At 44.6% G+C, this 19218-nt stretch overlaps 1 protein-coding gene across 1 annotated transcript in view; it reads left to right on the forward strand.

Annotated features, from left to right (window-relative positions):
• RALA (RAS like proto-oncogene A) overlaps positions 1-19218 on the forward strand; it is a 100246-nt gene that overhangs the window by 78680 nt on the left and 2348 nt on the right. The window lies entirely within an intron of this gene.

Genomic DNA, 19218 nt, shown 5'->3' on the forward strand with positions numbered 1-19218 from the left:
TGTTCCCCCAAGGACGCACAAACTGTCAGCACAACATCTAGACCTACTACAAATAGAGGTGCAAGCATTATTAACAAAACAAGCCATAGAACTAGTACCACACCATCAAAAAGGAACAGGGGTTTACTCACTATATTTCCTTATTCCCAAAAAAGACTAAACACTAAGACCAATTCTAGATCTCAGGACGTTAAACCTCTTCATCAAATCAGATCATTTCCACATGGTCACACTACAAGATGTAGTTCCCTTGCTAAAACCGGGAGAATAAATGGCAACACTAGATCTAAAGGATGCCTGTTTCCACATACCTTTTCATCCATCTCACAGGAAATACCTCAGATTTGTAATACAGGGCAACCATTACCAATTCAAAGTATTGCCCTTCGGGATAACAACAGCACCCAGAGTATTCACAAAATGCCTAGCTGTAGTAGCAGCTCATATAAGGAGACATCACATGCACGTATTCCCGTATCTAGACGATTGGCTAATAAAAGCCAACACTCAACACCGGTGTCAAAGTCACACGCAATATGTAATAGATACTGTACACAAACTAGGGTTTTCTATAAATTACCAAAAATCTCACTTGCAACCATCCTTGGGAGCCACACTCAACATGCAAAAAGCAATTGCCACTCCAAGTCCACAAAGAGTTCAATCGTTCCAAAATATAGTGTCAAGCATACAACCAAACCAACAGTACACAGTCACGTTTGTAATGAAACTACTAGGCATGATGTCCTCATGCATCGCTATTGTCCCAAACGCACGGCTACACATGCGGCCCTTACAACAGTGCCTAGCAAAACAATGGACGCAGGCACAGGGTCAACTTCAAGATCTAGTGTTGATAGACCGCCGAACACACTCTTCACTTAAATGGTGGAACTCTGTAAATTTAAACAAAGGGCGGCCATTTCAAGACCCAGTGCCTCACGCCATTTTGACAAGACGCTTCCATGATTGGGTGGAGAGCACACCTCAACAATCACAATATACAAGGTCAATGGGACAATCAACAAAAACAACTTCACATAAATCTCTTAGAACTACTAGCAGTCTTTCTAGCACTAAAAGATTTTCAACCCCTTCTAGTCCACAAACACATTCTTGTCAAAACAGACAATATGACAACAATGTACTATCTAAACAAACGGGGGGACACACTCGTCACAACTGTACCTCCTAGCACAAAAAATGTGGCATTGGGCAATTCACAACAACATTCGCCTGATAGCACAATATATACCAGGCATTCACAATCAGTTAGCCGACAATCTCAGTTGAGATCACCAGCAAACTCACGAGTGGGAAATACATCCCCAGATTCTACAAGATTACTTCTACCGCTGGGGGACACCAGCCCAGACATAGATCTGTTTGCAACAAAACAAAACGCAAAATGCCAAAACTTTGCATCCAGGTAGCCACACCCTCAGTCCAAGGGCAATGCTCTATGCATCAGTTGGTCAGGGATATTTGCTTATGCTTTTCCCCCTCTCCTACTCATTCCTCTCCTAGTCAACAAACTGAGTCAAAACATACTCATAGCACCAACGTGGGCTTGCCAACCGTGGTACACCACACTGTTGGACTTCTCAGTAGTACCCCACATCAAGCTCCCAAACAGACCAGACCTGTTAACACAACACAAACAACAGATCAGACACCCCAATCCAGCATCGCTCAACCTAGCAGTCTGGCTCCTGAAGTCATAGAATTTGGCTATGTAAACGTTTTAAATGAGTGTGTGGAAGTCATTAAACAGGCAAGAAAACCGACAACAAGGCATTGTTATGCCAATAAATGGAAAAGGTTTGTTTTCTACTGCCAAGCAAACCAAATCACACTGTTAGAGGCCTCCATACAAAACATTGTGAGTTACTACACCTACAAAAAGCAAATCTCGCTTTTTCTTCCATAAAAATTCATCTCACTGCAATCTCTGCTTACCTGCAGATTAAACATACAAAGTCACTTTTTAGAATCCAGTTATTAAAGTGTAGGCTCTGTATATACTATTTCAAAGTAAGAAATAGTGTGCACAGAGTCCAAGGGTTCCCCTTAGAGGTAAGATAGTGGCAAAAAGAGATAATTCTAATGCTCTATTTTGTGGTAGTGTGGTCGAGCAGTAGGCTTATCAGAGGGTAGTGTTAAGCATTTGTTGTACACACACAGGCAATAAATGAGGAACACACACTCAAAGACAATTCCATGCCAATAGGTTTTTATATAGACAAATATATTTTCTTAGTTTATTTTAAGAACCACAGGTTCCAGATTTACAAACAATACTTTAAATGAAAGGTATTTCACTCCGGTATCTTAGGAACTTTGAATTATCACAATAGCATGAACAGTTTTGGCAAAAATGACAATAAGCTATTTTAAAAGTGGACACAGTGCAAAAATCAACAGTTCCCGGGGGAGGTAAGTAATTGTTAAGTTCACAGGTAAATTAAACACTCATAGGGTTCAAAGTTGGGTCCAAGGTAGCCCACTGTTGGGGGTTCAAGGCAACCCCAAAGTTACCACACCAGCAGCTCAGGGCTGGTCAGGTGCAGATGTCAAAGTGGTGCCCAAAACACATAGGCTTCAATGGAAATAGGGGTGCCCCGGTTCCAGTCTGCCAGCAGGTAAGTACCCGCGACTTAGGAGAGCCGACCAGGGGTTTTTCTAGGGCACCGGGGGGACACAAGCAGGCACAGAAAGCACACCCTCAGCTGCACAGGGGCAGCCACGTTCAGAGTGCAAACAGGTGTCGGGTTTTCAATCGGAATCAATGGGGAGACCCGGGGGTCTCTTCAACGATGCAGGCACGGGGGGGGGTGCTCCTCGGGGTAGCCACCACCTGGGCTAGACAGAGGGTCGCCTGGGGGTCACTCCTGCACTGGAGTTCGGTTCCTTCAGGTCCTGGGGGCTGTGGGTGCAGTGTGGTTTCCAGGCGTCTGGTTCCTTGAAGCAGGCAGTCGCGGTCAGGGGGAGCCTCTGGATTTCCTCTGCAGGCGTCGCTGTGGGGGCTCAGGTGGGTCAACTCTGGCTACTCACAGGCTCGCAGTCGCCGGGGAGTCCTCCCTGTAGTGTTAGTTTTCCGCAGGCCGAGCCGGGGGTGTCAGGTGCAGAGCGGAAAGTCTCACGCTTCCGGCGGGAAACGTGTAGTCTGCAACAAAGAAGCAACTTTTAAAAAGAGTTGCAGTTTCTTGAACAGGGCCGCTGTTCTCGGGAGCTTCTTGGTCCTTTAGATTGCAGGTATCTATCTTCCTCGGTTCTGGGGGCCCCTAAATACTCAATTTAGGGGTGTCTTTAGGTCTGGGAGGGCAGTAGCCAATGGCTACTGGCCCTGAGGGTGGCTACACCCTCTTTGTGCCTCCTCCCTATGGGGAGGGGGGCACATCCCTAATCCTATTGGGGGAATCCTCCATCTGCAAGATGGAGGATTTCTAAAAGTAAGAGTCACCTCAGGACAGCCCCTAAGGTGTCCTGAGATGACTGGGGAGTGACTCCTTCTTGTTTTTCTCATTATCTGCTCCAGCCTTGCTGCCAAAAGTGGGGGCAGTGGCCGGAGGGGCGGGAATCTCCACTAGCTGGGATGCCCTGGGGCGCTGTAACAAAGGGGGTGAGCCTTTGAGGCTCACTGCCAGGTGTTAGTTCCTGTAGGGGGAGGAGAGAAGCACCTCCACCCAGTACAGGCTTTACTAGCCACAGAGTGACAAAGGCACTCTCCCCATGTGGCCAGCAACATGTCTGGTGTGTGGCAGGCTGCTAAAACTAGTCAGCCCACACTGGTAGTCGGTTAAGGTTTCAGGGGGCACCTCTAAGGTGCCCTCTGGGGTGTATGTTACAATAAAATGTACACTGGCATCAGTGTGCATTTATTGTGCTGAGAAGTTTGATACCAAACTTCAGTTTTCAGTGTAGCCATTATGGTGCTGTGGAGTTCATGTATGACAGACTCCCAGACCATATACTCATATGGCTTCCCTGCACTTACAATGTCTAAGGTTTTGCTTAGACACTCTAGGGGCATAGTGCTAATGCACTTATGCCCTCACCTATGGTATAGTGCACCCTGCCTTAGGGCTGTAAGGCCTGCTAGAGGGGTGACTTATCTATACCTATAGGCAGTGTGAGGTTGGCATGGCACCCTGAGGGGAGTGCCATGTCGACTTAGTCTTTTTATCCCCACTAGCACACACAAGCTGGCAAGCAGTGTCTCTGTGCTGAGTGAGGGGTCCCCAGGGTGGCATAAGACATGCTGCAGCCCTTAGAGACCTTCCCTGGCATCAGGGCCCTTGGTACCAGGGGTACCAGTTACAAGGGACTTACCTGGACGCCAGGGTGTGCCAATTGTGGAAACAAAGGTACAGGTTAGGGAAAGAACACTGGTGCTGGGGCCTGATTAGCAGGCCTCAGCACACTTTCAAATCATAAATTGGCATCAGCAAAGGCAAAAAGTCAGGGGGTAACCATGCTAAGGAGGCATTTCCTTACAATATATATATATATGTTCGATGGCATGTGTAGCTGCAGATACACATGCTGTGCACAGTCCGCCGTCTGGTGTTGGGCTCGGAGTGTTACAAGTTGTTTTTCTTCGAGGAAGTCTTTTCGAGTCACGAGACCGAGGGACTCCTCCCACTTCGATTCCATTGCGCATGGGCGTCGACTCCATCTTAGATTGTTTTTTTTTCCTGCCATCGGGTTCGGACGTGTTCCTTTTCGCTCCGTGTTTCGGGTCGGAAAGTTAGTTAGAATCTCGGAAAAAACAGTCGGTATTGTTTGCGTTCGGTATCGGGTTAGTTAGAACAAATCGACACCGAATTTTGAAGAGCTCCGGTGGCCCTTCGGGGTTTTTTCGATCCCCCGTCGGGGCCTGGTCGGCCCGGCCACGTGCGACTTCAAGGCTCATGGAACGGACCCCAATCCGCTTCTGCCCAAAATGCCATCACAAGTATCCGTATACGGATCACCATCTGGTCTGTAACTTGTGCTTGTCCCCCGAGCACAAGGAGGATACTTGTGAAGCCTGTCGAGCGTTTCGGTCGAGGAAGACGCTGAGAGACCGAAGAGCCAGGAGACTACAAATGGCGTCCACGCCGACAGGTCAAGATCGTTTCGAGGAGGAAGAAGAAGCCTTCTCCGTCCGCGAGTCGGATTCAGAAGAACTCGACGCCGAAGAAACAACCAAAACCGTGAGTAAGACGTCAAAAAGCAAGACTCACGAGAAGTCTACGAAAGCCCAGGGGACGCCACCGCCAACAGGCCATGGCTTAACCCGAAAAATAGGTGACCCATCCAAGGCACCGAAAAAGGGCATGCTGGTGTCGAAGTCATCCGACTCCGGTCGAGATACCGCCACACAGCAACCTCGGAGCCGAGACAGCGGCTCCGAGAAACTTCGGCACAGAGACAGCGGCACCGAAGAATTTCGGCACCGAGACACCATGCCGAAAACAAAGAAGGTTTCTTCGGAGCCTAAAAAGACTTCCGAAAAGGTTTTGGTTCCGAAACAGCCAGCCTCGGAGCCGAAAACTAGTTCCTATACAGAGGAACAAGGATTAACCTCCCAATTACATAGATTTGGAGAGGAGCTTCAATCTGTAGAGCCTGACTACACACAAAGAAGGCTTCATATTCATGAGGACACAGGGAAGATAACCACTCTTCCCCCAATCAAAATAAAAAGGAAACTTGCCTTTCAACAAAAGGACAAGCAACCACAGGCAAAGGTGGCAAAGAAAACAACCCCACCACCGTCTCCACCACCATCAATACATGCATCACCAGCAACAACTCCACCACTGATGCACTCACCAGCTCATACCACAATGAGTCAGGATGATCCCGATGCATGGGACCTCTACGGTGCTCCAGTGTCTGACAATAGCCCAGACTCTTATCCTACAAAACAGTCACCACCTGAGGACAGTACATCCTATACACAGGTGGTCGCAAGGGCAGCCGAATTTCACAATGTGTCCTTACATTCGGAACCAATTGAGGATGACTTTCTCTTTAACACCCTATCCTCCACCCATAGCCAGTATACAAAGCCTTCCCATGCTCCCAGGAATGCTAAGACATTCAAAACAAATATTTCAGGATCCAGTTAAAGGCAGAGCCATAACTCCAAGGGTGGAGAAAAAATATGAGCCACCGCCCACTGATCCAATATATATTACAACACTACTAACACCAGACTCAGTAGTTGTGGGGGCAGCTCGTAAGAGAGCCAACTCTCAAACCTCAGGCGACGCACCACCTCCAGACAAGGAGAGCCGCAAATTTGATGCTGCGGGAAAAAGGGTTGCAGCACAAGCAGCAAATCAGTGGCGTATCGCCAATTCACAAGCACTTTTGGCAAGATACGACAGGGCTCATTGGGATGAAATGCAACATTTCATCGAACACTTACCCAAGGAGTTCCAAAAAAGAGCGCAACAGGTGGTGGAAGAGGAACAAAGTATCTCAAATAATCAGATACGGTCTTCCATGGATGCAGCAGATACAGCTGCAAGGACAATAAACACTGCAGTCACAATACGAAGGCACGCGTGGCTGCGCACTTCTGGGTTCAAACCGGAAATCCAGCAGGCTGTGCTCAATATGCCGTTTAATGAACAGCAATTGTTTGGGCCGGAGGTAGACACTGCCATCGAAAAACTCAAGAAGGACACCGATACAGCCAAAGCCATGGGCGCACTCTACTCCCCGCAGAGCAGAGGCACATTTCGGAAAACACCTTTTAGGGGAGGGTTTCGAGGTCAACCCACAGAAACCACAACCTCACAAACAAGGCCTACCTACCAGGGTCAATATCAGAGGGGAGGTTTTCGGGGGCAATTTAGAGGGGGCCAATTCCCAACAAATAGAGAAATTCCAAGGCCCCAAAACCCCTCAAAATAAGCAGTGACTCACAAGTCACACACCCCCATCACATAACACCTGTGGGGGGGAGACTAAGCCAATTTTACAAACTTTGGGAGGAAATAACAACAGACACTTGGGTCTTAGCAATTATCCATCATGGTTATTGCATAGAATTTCGCCAATTCCCTCCAAACGTCCCACCAAAAACACACAATATGTCAAAACAACATATAGATCTTCTAGGACTAGAAGTTCAAGCATTGCTACAAAAGGACGCAATAGAATTAGTACCAATTCAACAAAAAAACACAGGAGTTTACTCACTGTACTTTCTAATACCCAAAAAGGACAAAACCCTGAGACCAATACTAGATCTCAGAACACTAAATACCTACATAAAATCAGACCACTTTCACATGGTCACGTTACAAGACGTAATCCCACTGCTCAAACAGCAAGACTACATGACAACATTAGATCTAAAAGATGCGTATTTCCATATACCAATACATCCTTCACACAGGAAATACCTAAGGTTCGTATTCCAAGGAATACATTACCAATTCAAAGTGTTGCCATTCGGCATAACAACTGCGCCAAGAGTTTTTACAAAATGCCTGGCAGTAGTAGCTGCACATATCAGAAGGCAGCAAATACATGTATTCCCGTACTTAGACGACTGGTTAATCAAAACCAACACGCTAAAACAGTGTTCACAGCACACAAAATATGTCATACAAACCCTTCACAGGCTAGGTTTCTCCATCAACTACGCAAAGTCACACCTTTTGCCGTGTCAAACGCAGCAATACTTAGGAGCGACAATCAACACAGCAAAAGGGATTGCCACTCCAAGTCCACAATGGGTTCAAACATTTCACAAAGTAATACAGGCCATGTATCCAACACAAAAGATACAAGTCAGAATGGTAATGAAACTACTAGGCATGATGTCTTCATGCATAGCTATTGTCCCAAACGCAAGATTGCACATGCGGCCCTTACAACAGTGCCTAGCATCACAATGGTCACAAGCACAGGGTCAACTTCTAGATCTGGTGTTGATAGACTGCCAAACATACATCTCGCTTCTATGGTGGAACAGTACAAATTCAAACCGAGGGCGGCCTTTCCAAGACCCAGTGCCACAATACGTCATAACAACAGATGCTTCCATGACCGGGTGGGGAGCACACCTCAATCAACACAGCATCCAAGGACAATGGGACATACATCAGAGACAGTTTCACATAAATCACTTGGAAATGTTAGCAGTATTTCTAGCGCTGAAAGCATTTCAACCCATAATAACCCAAAAATACATTATTGTCAAAACAGACAACATGACAACAATGTATTATCTAAACAAACAAGGAGGGACACACTCGACACAGTTGTGCCTCCTAACACAGAAAATATGGCATTGGGCGATTCACAACCACATTCGCCTAATAGCACAATTTATTCCAGGGATTCAGAACCAGTTGGCCGACAATATCTCTTGAGATCAACAACAAACCCACGAATGGGAAATTCACCCCCAAATACTAAACAATTATTTTCAAATTTGAGGAACACCTCAAATAGATCTATTTGCAACAAAGGAAAACTCAAAATGCCAAAACTTCGCATCCAGGTACCCACAAGATCAATCCCAAGGCAATGCTCTATGGATGAACTGGTCAGGGATCTTTGCATACGCTTTTCCCCCTCTCCCTCTCCTTCCATATGTAGTAAACAGGTTGAGTCAAAACAAACTCAAACTCATACTAATAGCACCAACATGTGCAAGGCAACCTTGGTACACGACACTACTAGACCTGTCAGTAGTACCTCATGTCAAACTACCCAACAAACCAGATCTGTTAACACAACACAAACAACAGATCAGACATCCAAATCCAGCATCTTTGAATCTAGCAATTTGGCTCCTGAAATCCTAGAATTCGGACACTTGCACCTCACACAAGAATGTATGGAGGTCATAAAACAAGCTAGGAAACCTACCACTAGACACTGCTACGCAAACAAGTGGAAAAGATTCGTGTATTACTGCCAAAATAATCAAATTCAGCCATTACACGCATCTCCAAATGATATAGTAGGATATTTACTACATTTGCAAAAATCAAATCTAGCTTTCTCTTCCATAAAAATACATCTCACCGCAATATCAGCTTACCTACAAATTACTCATTCAACTTCACTATTTAGAATACCAGTCATTAAAGCGTTTATGGAAGGCTTAAAGAGAATCATACCACCAAGAACACCACCTGTTCCTTCATGGAACCTCAACATTGTCTTAACAAGACTCATGGGTCCACCTTTCGAGCCCATGCATTCTTGTGAAATGCAATACTTAACGTGGAAAGTTGCATTTTTGATTGCAATCACATCTCTAAGAAGAGTGAGCGAGATTCAAGCATTTACCATACAAGAACCATTTATTCAGATACATAAAAATAAAGTAGTTCTAAGAACAAATCCTAAATTTTTACCAAAGGTTATCTCACCGTTCCACTTAAATCAAACAGTAGAATTACTAGTGTTCTTCCCACAACCAGATTCTGTAGCTGAAAGAGCACTACATACATTAGACATCAAAAGAGCACTAATGTACTACATTGACAGAACGAAACTAATTAGAAAAACAAAACAACTATTTATTGCCTTTCAAAAACCTCATACAGGAAATCCAATTTCAAAACAAGGCATTGCTAGGTGGATAGTTAAGTGTATTCAAACCTGCTATCTTAAAGCAAAGAGAGCTGCCTATTACACCAAAGGCACACTCAACCAGAAAGAAAGGGGCTAGCATGGCCTTTCTAGGAAATATTCCAATGAACGAAATATGTAAGGCAGCAACATGGTCTACGCCTCATACATTTACCAAGCACTACTGTGTAGATGTGTTAACTGCACAACAAGCCACAGTAGGTCAGGCTGTACTAAGAACATTTTTTCAAACTACTTCAACTCCTACAGGCTGAACCACCGCTTTTGGGGAGATAACTGCTTGCTAGTCTATGCACAGCATGTCTATCTGCAGCTACACATGCCATCGAACGGCAAATGTCACTTACCCAGTGTACATCTGTTGGTGGCATGAGTCGCTGCAGATTCACATGCGCCCACCCGCCTCCCCGGGAGCCTGTAGCCGTTTAGAAGTAGATCTTGAACATTTGGACATTTGTAAATATATTACTTTAACCTTTATTATGTACATACGTATTCATTCCATTGCATGGGCACTATTACTAACATACACAACTCCTACCTCACCCTCTGCGGGGAAAACAATCTAAGATGGAGTCGACGCCCATGCGCAATGGAATCGAAGTGGGAGGAGTCCCTCGGTCTCGTGACTCGAAAAGACTTCTTCGAAGAAAAACAACTTGTAACACTCCGAGCCCAACACCAGACGGCGGACTGTGCACAGCATGTGAATCTGCAGCGACTCATGCCACGAACAGATGTACACTGGGTAAGTGACATTTTCCATATATATATATATATATATATATATATATATGTTCGATGGCATGTGTAGCTGCAGATACACATGCTTTGCACATCCTGCCATCTAGTGTTGGGCTCGGAGTGTTACAAGTTGTTTTTCTTCAAAGAAGTCTTTTCGAGTCATGAGATCGAGGGACTCCTCCCCTTTCGGCTCCATTGCGCATGGGCGTCGACCCCATCTTAGATTGTTTTCTTTCCGCCTTCGGGTTCGGACGTGTTCCTTTTCGCTCCGCGTTTCGGTTCGGAAAGTTAGTGAAAATCTCGGAAAATTCGACGGTATTGTTTGCGTTCGGTATCGGGTTAGTTACAACAGATCGACACCGAATTTTGAAGAGCTCTGGCGGCCCTTCGGGGTTTTCGATTCCCCGGCGGGGCCTGGTCGGCCCGACCACGTGCGTCTTCAAGGCTAATGGAACGGACCCCATTCCGCTTCTGCCCCGAATGTCACAACAAGTATCCTTATACAGATCAGCATATGGTCTGTAATTTGTGTTTGTCTCCAGAACACAAGGAGGATGCCTGTGAGGCCTGTCGAGCGTTTCGGTCCAGGAAGACCTTAAGGGACCGAAGAGCAAGAAGACCACAGATGGCGTCGGTGCCGACAAGACAAAACCACATGGAGGAAGAAGAGGAAACCTTCTCCATCGAGGATTTGGACTCGGAAGAGGTTGATCCCGAACAGATGGCGAAAACCGTGAGTAAGACGTCGATACACAAAACTCACGCAAAGACCACTAAAGCCCAGGGGACGCCACCGCCGGCAGGCCATGGCTTAACCCGAAAAATAGGTGACCGAGCATCGGCACCGAAAAAGGGCATGCATGTGTCGAAGTCATCCGACTCCGGTCGAGATACCGGCACAGAGCAATCTTGGCACCGAGAGAACAGCACCGAAATAAGTCAGCACCGAGAGATCACTACGCCGAATAGCAAAAAAGTGTTGTCGGAACCGAAAAAAGTAGCAGAAAAAATTTTGGTACCGAAACATCCGGCCTCGGAACCGAAAACAAGTTCCTACACAGAGGAACAAGGCCTGTCCACACAAATGCAAACACATAGATTTGGACAAGAGCTAGAGACAATGGAGCCAGAGTAACACCCAAAGAAGGCTCCACATTAAAAAGGAGACCGGGAAGATCAGTACTCTCCCTCTGATACAAATGAAACGGAAACTTGCCTTCCAAGAGAAAGACAAGCAGCCACAGCCAAAGGTGGCAAGACAAGTAACCCCGCCACCATCTCCACAACCATCACCAGTAGCCACCCCACCAATGATGCAGTCCCCAACTCATACAGGGATGAGTCGGGATGATCCAGACGCGTGGGATCTTTATGATGCACCAGTGTCAGATAACAGTCCCGACTGTTATCCAGCTAGACCGTCACCACCTGAGGACAGTACTGCCTACACACAGGTGGTGTCAAGAGCAGCGGCGTTTCATAATGTCAGCCTACATGCAGAGCCAATTGAAGAAGACTTTCTATTTAACACACTGTCGTCCACACATAGCCAGTACCAGAGCCTCCCCATGCTACCTGGAATGCTAAAACACTCCAAACAAGTGTTTGAGGAGCCTGTGAAAGGAAGGGCCATAACTCCAAGGGTGGAGAAAAAAATATAAACCGCCACCAACAGACCCTGTGTACATCACACAACAGTTAACACCAGACTCAGTGGTAGTAGGGGCAGCACGCAAGAGGGCGAACTCACACACCTCAGGAGATGCACCACCTCCAGACAAAGAGAGTCGTAAGTTTGACGCGGCTGGCAAAAGAGTGGCAGCACAAGCAGCCAACCAATGGCGCATTGCCAACTCACAAGCCTTGTTGGCGAGATATGATAGGGCTCATTGGGACGAAATGCAACATTTTATAGAACATTTGCCCAAGGAGTTCCAAAAGAGAGCACAAGAAGTGGTGGATGAAGGACAGAGTATCTCGAACAATCAGATACGGTCAGCAATGGATGCAGCAGACACAGCTGCAAGGACTGTAAATACAGCAGTAACAATAAGGAAACATGCATGGCTGTGTACATCTGGATTCAAGCCGGAAATACAACAAGCCGGGCTGAATATGCCATTTAACGGACAGCAGTTGTTTGGGCCGGAGGTGGACACTGCTATCGAAAAACTTAAAAAGGCTACGGATACGGCCAAAGCCATGGGCGCACTCTACTCCCCACATAGCAGAGGCACATTTTGAAAAACAGTTTCGAGGGGGGTTTTGAGGACAAAGCACAGAACCCACAACCTCACAAACAAGGCCCACTTATCAAAGCCAATACCACGGGGAAGTTTTCGGGGACAATATAGAGGGGGACAGTTTCCAAAGAGTAGAGGGAAGTTCCGAAGTCCCAAAACTCCACAAAATAAACAGTGACTTCGATGTCACAAATCCCCAACACATAACACCAGTGGGGGGAGACTAACCAAGTTCTACAAAAACTGGGAGGAAATAACAACAGACATGTGGGTCCTAGCCATTATCCAGCATGGTTATTGCATAGAATTTCTAGAATTCCCACCAAATGTCCCACCAAAAACACACAATATGTCAAAACACATGGATCTTCTACAACTGGAGGTTCAAGCGTTGTTGCAAAAAGATGCAATAGTTAGTACCAATTCATCAGAGAGGAAGAGGAGTTTACTCACTATACTTTCTCATACCCAAAAAAGACAAAACTCTAAGACCTATATTAGATCTCAGAACATTAAATATCTACATCAAATCAGATCACTTTCACATGGTGACACTGCAGGACGTAATTCCATTGCTCAGACAACAAGACTACATGACAACACTAGACCTAAAGGATGCGTACTTCCATATACCGATACATCCTTCACACAGAAAGTACTTAAGATTTGTATTCCAAGGGGTACATTACCAATTCAAAGTGTTGCCATTCGGGATAACTGCGCCAAGAGTTTTTACAAAATGCCTGGCAGTAGTGGCTGCTCATATCAGAAGACAGCAAATACATGTGTTCCCGTACCTAGACGATTGGTTAATAAAAACCAACACGCAGGAACGGTGCTCACAACACACAAAGTATGTCATAGGACCCCTTCACAAACTAGGTTTCTCAATCAACTACAACAAGTCACATCTTCAGCCGTGTCAAATACAACAATACTTAGGAGCGACAATCAACACAACAAAAGGGATTGCCACTCCAAGTCCACAAAGGGTACAGGCATTTCACAATGTAAAACAGGCCATGCACCCAAAACAAAAGATACAAGTCAAGATAGTGATGAAACTACTAGGCATGATGTCCTCATGCATAACCATTGTCCCAAACGCAAGATTGCACATGCAGCCCTTACAACAGTGCCTAGCATCACAATGGTCACAGGCACAGGGTCAACTTCAAGATCTAGTGTTGATAGACCGCCAAACATACACCTCGCTTCAATGGTGGAACACTATAAATTTAAACAAAGGGCGGCCTTTTCAAGACCCAGTGCCTCAATACGTAATAACAACGGATGCCTCCATGATAGGGTGGGGAGCACACCTCAACCAACACAGCATCCAAGGACAATGGGATACTCAGCAGAGACAGTTTCACATAAATCACTTAGAACTACTGGCAGTATTTCTAGCGCTGAAAGCATTTCAACCTATAATAATCCATGAACACATTCTTGTCAAAACAGACAACTTGACAGCGATGTATTATCTGAACAAACAGGGAGGAACACACTCAACACAGTTGTCGCCTGGCACAGAAAATATGGCATTGGGCGATTCACAACCACATTCCCCTAATAGCGCAGTTCATTCCAGGAATTCAGAACCAGCTCGCAGACAATCTCTCTCGGGATCACCAACAGATTCACAAATGGGAGATTCAACCCCAAATACTAAACACTTACTTCCAAAGATGGGGAACACCACAAATGGACCTATTTGCAACAAAAGAAAACGTAAAATGCCAAAACTTCGCATCCAGGTACCCACAGGATCAGTCTCAGGGCAATGCGTTATGGATGAGTTGGTCAGGGATATTTGCATACGCTTTTCCCCCTCTCCCACTTCTTCCGTATCTAGTAAACAAATTGAGTCAAAACAAACTCAAACTCATACTAATAGCACCAACTTGGGCAAGACAACCTTGGTACACAACACTACTAGACCTCTCAGTAGTGCCTCATGTCAAACTACCAAACAGACCAGATCTGTTAACTCAACACAAACAACAGATCAGACACCCAAATCCAGCATCGCTGAATCTAGCAATTTGGCTCCTGAAGTCTTAGAATTCGGACACCTAAACCTTACACAAGAATCTATGGAGGTCATAAAACAAGCTAGGAAACCAACCACAAGACATTGCTATGCAAATAAGTGGAAAAGATTTGTTTATTACTGCCATAATAAACAAATTCAACCCTTACATGCATCTGGTAAAGACATCATCCGCTACCTACTGCACTTACAAAAGTCAAAGCTAGCTTTTTCATCCATTAAAATACATCTCACCACAATTTCAGCTTATCTGCAAATTACACACTCAACTTCACTCTTTAGGATCCCAGTCATAAAGGCTTTTATGGAGGGCCTAAAAAGAATTATCCCACCAAGAACACCACCATTTCCTTCGTGGAACCTCAACATTGTCTTAACACGGCTCATGGGTCCACCGTTTGAACCCATGCACTCATGTGAGATACAATATTTAACATAGAAAGTAGCGTTTCTAATTGCCATCACATCTCTAAGAAGAGTAAGTGAAATACAGGCATTTACCATACAAGAACCCTTTATTCAGATACACAAGCATAAAGTAGTTTTACGAACAAATCCTAAGTTCTTACCAAAAGTCATATCACCGTTCCACTTAAATCAAACGGTAGAATTACCAGTGTTCTTTCCAGAACCAGATTCTGTAGCTGAAAGAGCACTACATACATTAGACATCAAAAGAGCATTAATGTACTACATTAACAGAACAAAAGAAATTTGAAAAACAAAACAACTGTTCGTTGCTTTCCAAAAACCTCATACAGGGAATCCAATATCCAAACAAGGCATTGCCAGATGGATAGTTAAATGCATTCAAACCTGTTATGTTAAAGCTAAGAGAGAACTGCCTATAACACCAAAGGCACACTCAACTAGAAAGAATGGTGCTACCATGGCCTTTCTAGGAAACATTCCAATGACTGAAATATGTAAGGCAGCCACATGGTCTACGCCTCATACGTTTACCAATCATTACTGCGTGGATATGTTAACAACACAACAAGCCACAGTAGGACAAGCAGTACTACGAACTTTATTTCAAACGACTTCAACTTCTACAGGCTGAGCCACTGCTTTTCGGGAGATAACTGCTTACTAGTCTGTGCAAAGCATGTGTATCTGCAGCTACACATGCCATAGAATGGAAAATGTCACTTACCCAGTCTACATCTGTTCGTGGCATGGGACGCTGCAGATTCACATGCGCCCACCCGCCTCCCCGGGAGCCTGTAGCCGTTTTAAGTTGATCTTGAACATTTGTAAATTTGTAAATATATTGCTTTAAAACCACATTATGTACATACATATTTACTCCATTGCATGGGCACTATTACTATAATAAACAACTCCTACCTCACCCTCTGCGGGGGAAACCATCTAAGATGTAGTCGACGCCCATGCGCAATGGAGCCGAAAGGGGAGGAGTCCCTCGATCTTGTGACTCAAAAAGACTTCTTCGAAGAAAAACAACTTGTAACACTCCGAGCCCAACACTAGATGGCGGGATGTGCAAAGCATGTGAATCTGCAGCATCCCATGCCACGAACAGATGTACACTGGGTAAGTGACATTTTCCATATATTTACTATCTAAATCACTACATTTTTTATTTTTTAATACATGTGTGCTTTCCCTGGGGCCAATCATGACCCCAGGGAAAGCACACTTATATACACATGTATACAAAAAAAAAATATATGTATATATATATTTTTTTTTTATATTTCCCAGGGGCTGCGATTTCCTTCTTGATGTGAGCAATTAGCATTGTAAACTCCTAACCAGACTTTTCTTGCCACACACATTGAAAGAAAAAAAAATGAGCGCGATCACGCTATGTAAAAACGTAGTGCCACCATGCTGTTTTGGAAAAAAATAAAATAAAGTGGTACAGAAACCTGGCTGAAAATAAGAAGCTTCGTATGTTTTCAGTAGTTGGCTGGTGCGCTCGAGGAGGGCTAAACACCGGAAAAGGACATGACGTATGCATGACTTTCACTAATGAAATCAAGTGGATTATAAAAGGCAAGCCCACAAACCAATGAAAGTGACAGGCATGATGTCGCCGTGGTTAAAAGCCCAAAGAGAGATTACAACAGGGATGGAGCGCTTGTGCACTCTGCCCAAGTTGGAGAATACCAACAGCAATTGTCCATGCTCCACACCTGATGGCACAGAAAAAGGGTATATTTATTGGATCTGGCATGTCAGCGCAACTTTCTTTTAACCTATTGTTACCAATTCTATAAAATATACAGAGTGGCTTTTGGCTCCTCCCAGAAGTATATTCCTCTCGCGCATTGCTGTTGCGGACCTGCAAACTAAAAACAAATAAATTAAAATAACTGTGTGAGGAGGGGGCATGGCTTAATGCCGAGAATTGCCTGTGATGTACTTAAGCCTCCTCCTCCTCCCACCAGCCCCAACTCTTTCCCTTACAAAAAAAACTTGCTGAGGCGGTCTTTGACCGTTTGTTTTTACTCGCTTAATAGATATCTCAGAAGAGTGTCCAAAGACAGGATGGAAACACCATGTGCAGTGGTTTCCAGCTTGCCTTCTCTGCCACCATTTTTTATCTGCTAGTCATCAGTTACATGAAGAAAGGTGAAATTGTGTGACAGTGTGAGTTGGCAAGTCCACTGTCTGTTTGGTGCACTATTTATCCTTCTTTGTAGTGCTTGCATTACAAGCTACAAGGACCTATTTTACCACCCAAATGTAATCAGAATCATTAATTTGTTATTTCATACATGCAGAGAGCAATCATTAGGTCTCGCCTGCAGATAGCTTTTAGCTGTCTGACTTTGGACCGTATAATAGTGATGCTCAAGGAGTCTGAAAATAACGGTATGTGCGTCAAGGATGGGTGCCGAAAAGCATAGAAGGGAAATCTTTCCACTGCTCCTGTTCAGGGAATTATTTATTTACTTATTTATTTATTTTTTGTAATTCAGTGCTTCAAATAAGAGCATGTCTTTTCTTTCCCTTGGGTGTTGCTCTCTCCCCTCAAATGCCTGCTCCACGCACAAAGTGTTGTTCCCAACCTCTCCCAGCTTGTCTGTAAAAGCACATCGAACGATCTATTTTGCCAGGGTATGCCTAAAAATACACTGTAAGTATTCAGTTTTGTTTTAACTCCTGCATTCCATTAATTGCATGAAAGCACTGGCCTTGGCACTTGAAAGCTGTTAGATTGTTGGGGGAAGAGGTGGCTGCTCCACCCACTTACCTGGCATTTGAGGCAGGTGCCCTTGGATGATGATTTGTCTTCTCCTGGAGACCCATACATCTGCTCCTTGGGCTACTGCCGAGGGCCAAATCTCCTACGCATGTGTTTGAGCTCAGTCCTGTGACTAATTTATTGGGCCTTCTCAAGCATTTTCTTTTAAATCAACATTTCCTTATTCTTTAGTTTAAGTCTGTTCAGTTTCCTGAGTAAAAAGTATTTGAAAAATAAACTACGCCATTTATAAATATTGATTTCACTGAAAGCATTGTACAGCTGGAGCTACCCTAAGGTTTGTTTTCTTTTCCACCAGTATTTTTTTAATTCTTTTTTTTTTTTTTCTTTTTATATTTTTTGAACAGTGCTTTACAAACGAGCAATAGCAAAGCCTATAGATTAGCTCTAACATTATAAAGGCTATACTTGTTGTCTTTGCCAGTGCTCAGTTGAATTTTGTTTTTATACTTCAGCAGGCTTTTGTAAATGTTTTACTGAGCACTCAAAATGTAAGTCTGACGTATTGGGTTTGACCATGCTTGCTTCTATCTGCCCCATCTCTGGTGATCTGTAGAAACATAATTTGCACCTCCTTAATGACCTCTGTAGCGCCCTCCTTGTTTCATGGTCATTTGGCGACTAACTATTGCCGCAAACCTTGTGTGCCATGTTGGTAGGATGGCATGGAGATAGTTCATTGTGATAACAGTTAATTGTGGTCCTGTTTTAAAAAAAAACTGAGGATGCTTAAACATACTAGATATTCCGAGCTACCACTAAGCTGTGATCCTGTTTCCTTCACCAATCTTTCATGATGCAATCCTGTAATATCGATGTGCATCCTGGTCAAAGAAGGGAGAGGACTGGAGTGGAAGAGGGAGGACATGTTTTTGGCAGTTGCTATCAAATATTATCTAATGCAAGTATTTCCCATTTAAAGAATCTGACTAATTGTTTGAAGTATTGTAACTTATGTGTACTTGTAAAGCGCACTGTTACCCACGGAGGTTATCAAAGCTTTGAGTAGGTATGTTTGCCTAAACCTGCCTATGTTAATTTGGTTAGTTGAAAAGTCAGGTCTTCAGCTCCTTTTGGAATTCAAGAAGAGTGAAGGAGGCTCTGATGTGGCATGGGAAGCCCTTCACTGCTTTAGGGACGATGTAAGAGAACGCCCGTCCTTGTGATCTGGTTCTGTATATGCATTGGCTGTGTATAAGTAGGAATCCTGCAGAGTGGAGGTGTCTGAATGGTTCATGTGAGGAGATGTGACTGTTCAGGTAGGTAAGGGCCGGAGTTGTGTAGTGCCTTGAATGTGTGTCTGAGGAGTTTGAAATGAGCGC

This window comes from Pleurodeles waltl, chromosome 2_1, assembly GCF_031143425.1.
Source record: "Pleurodeles waltl isolate 20211129_DDA chromosome 2_1, aPleWal1.hap1.20221129, whole genome shotgun sequence".
NCBI classification, from domain to species: domain Eukaryota; kingdom Metazoa; phylum Chordata; class Amphibia; order Caudata; family Salamandridae; genus Pleurodeles; species Pleurodeles waltl.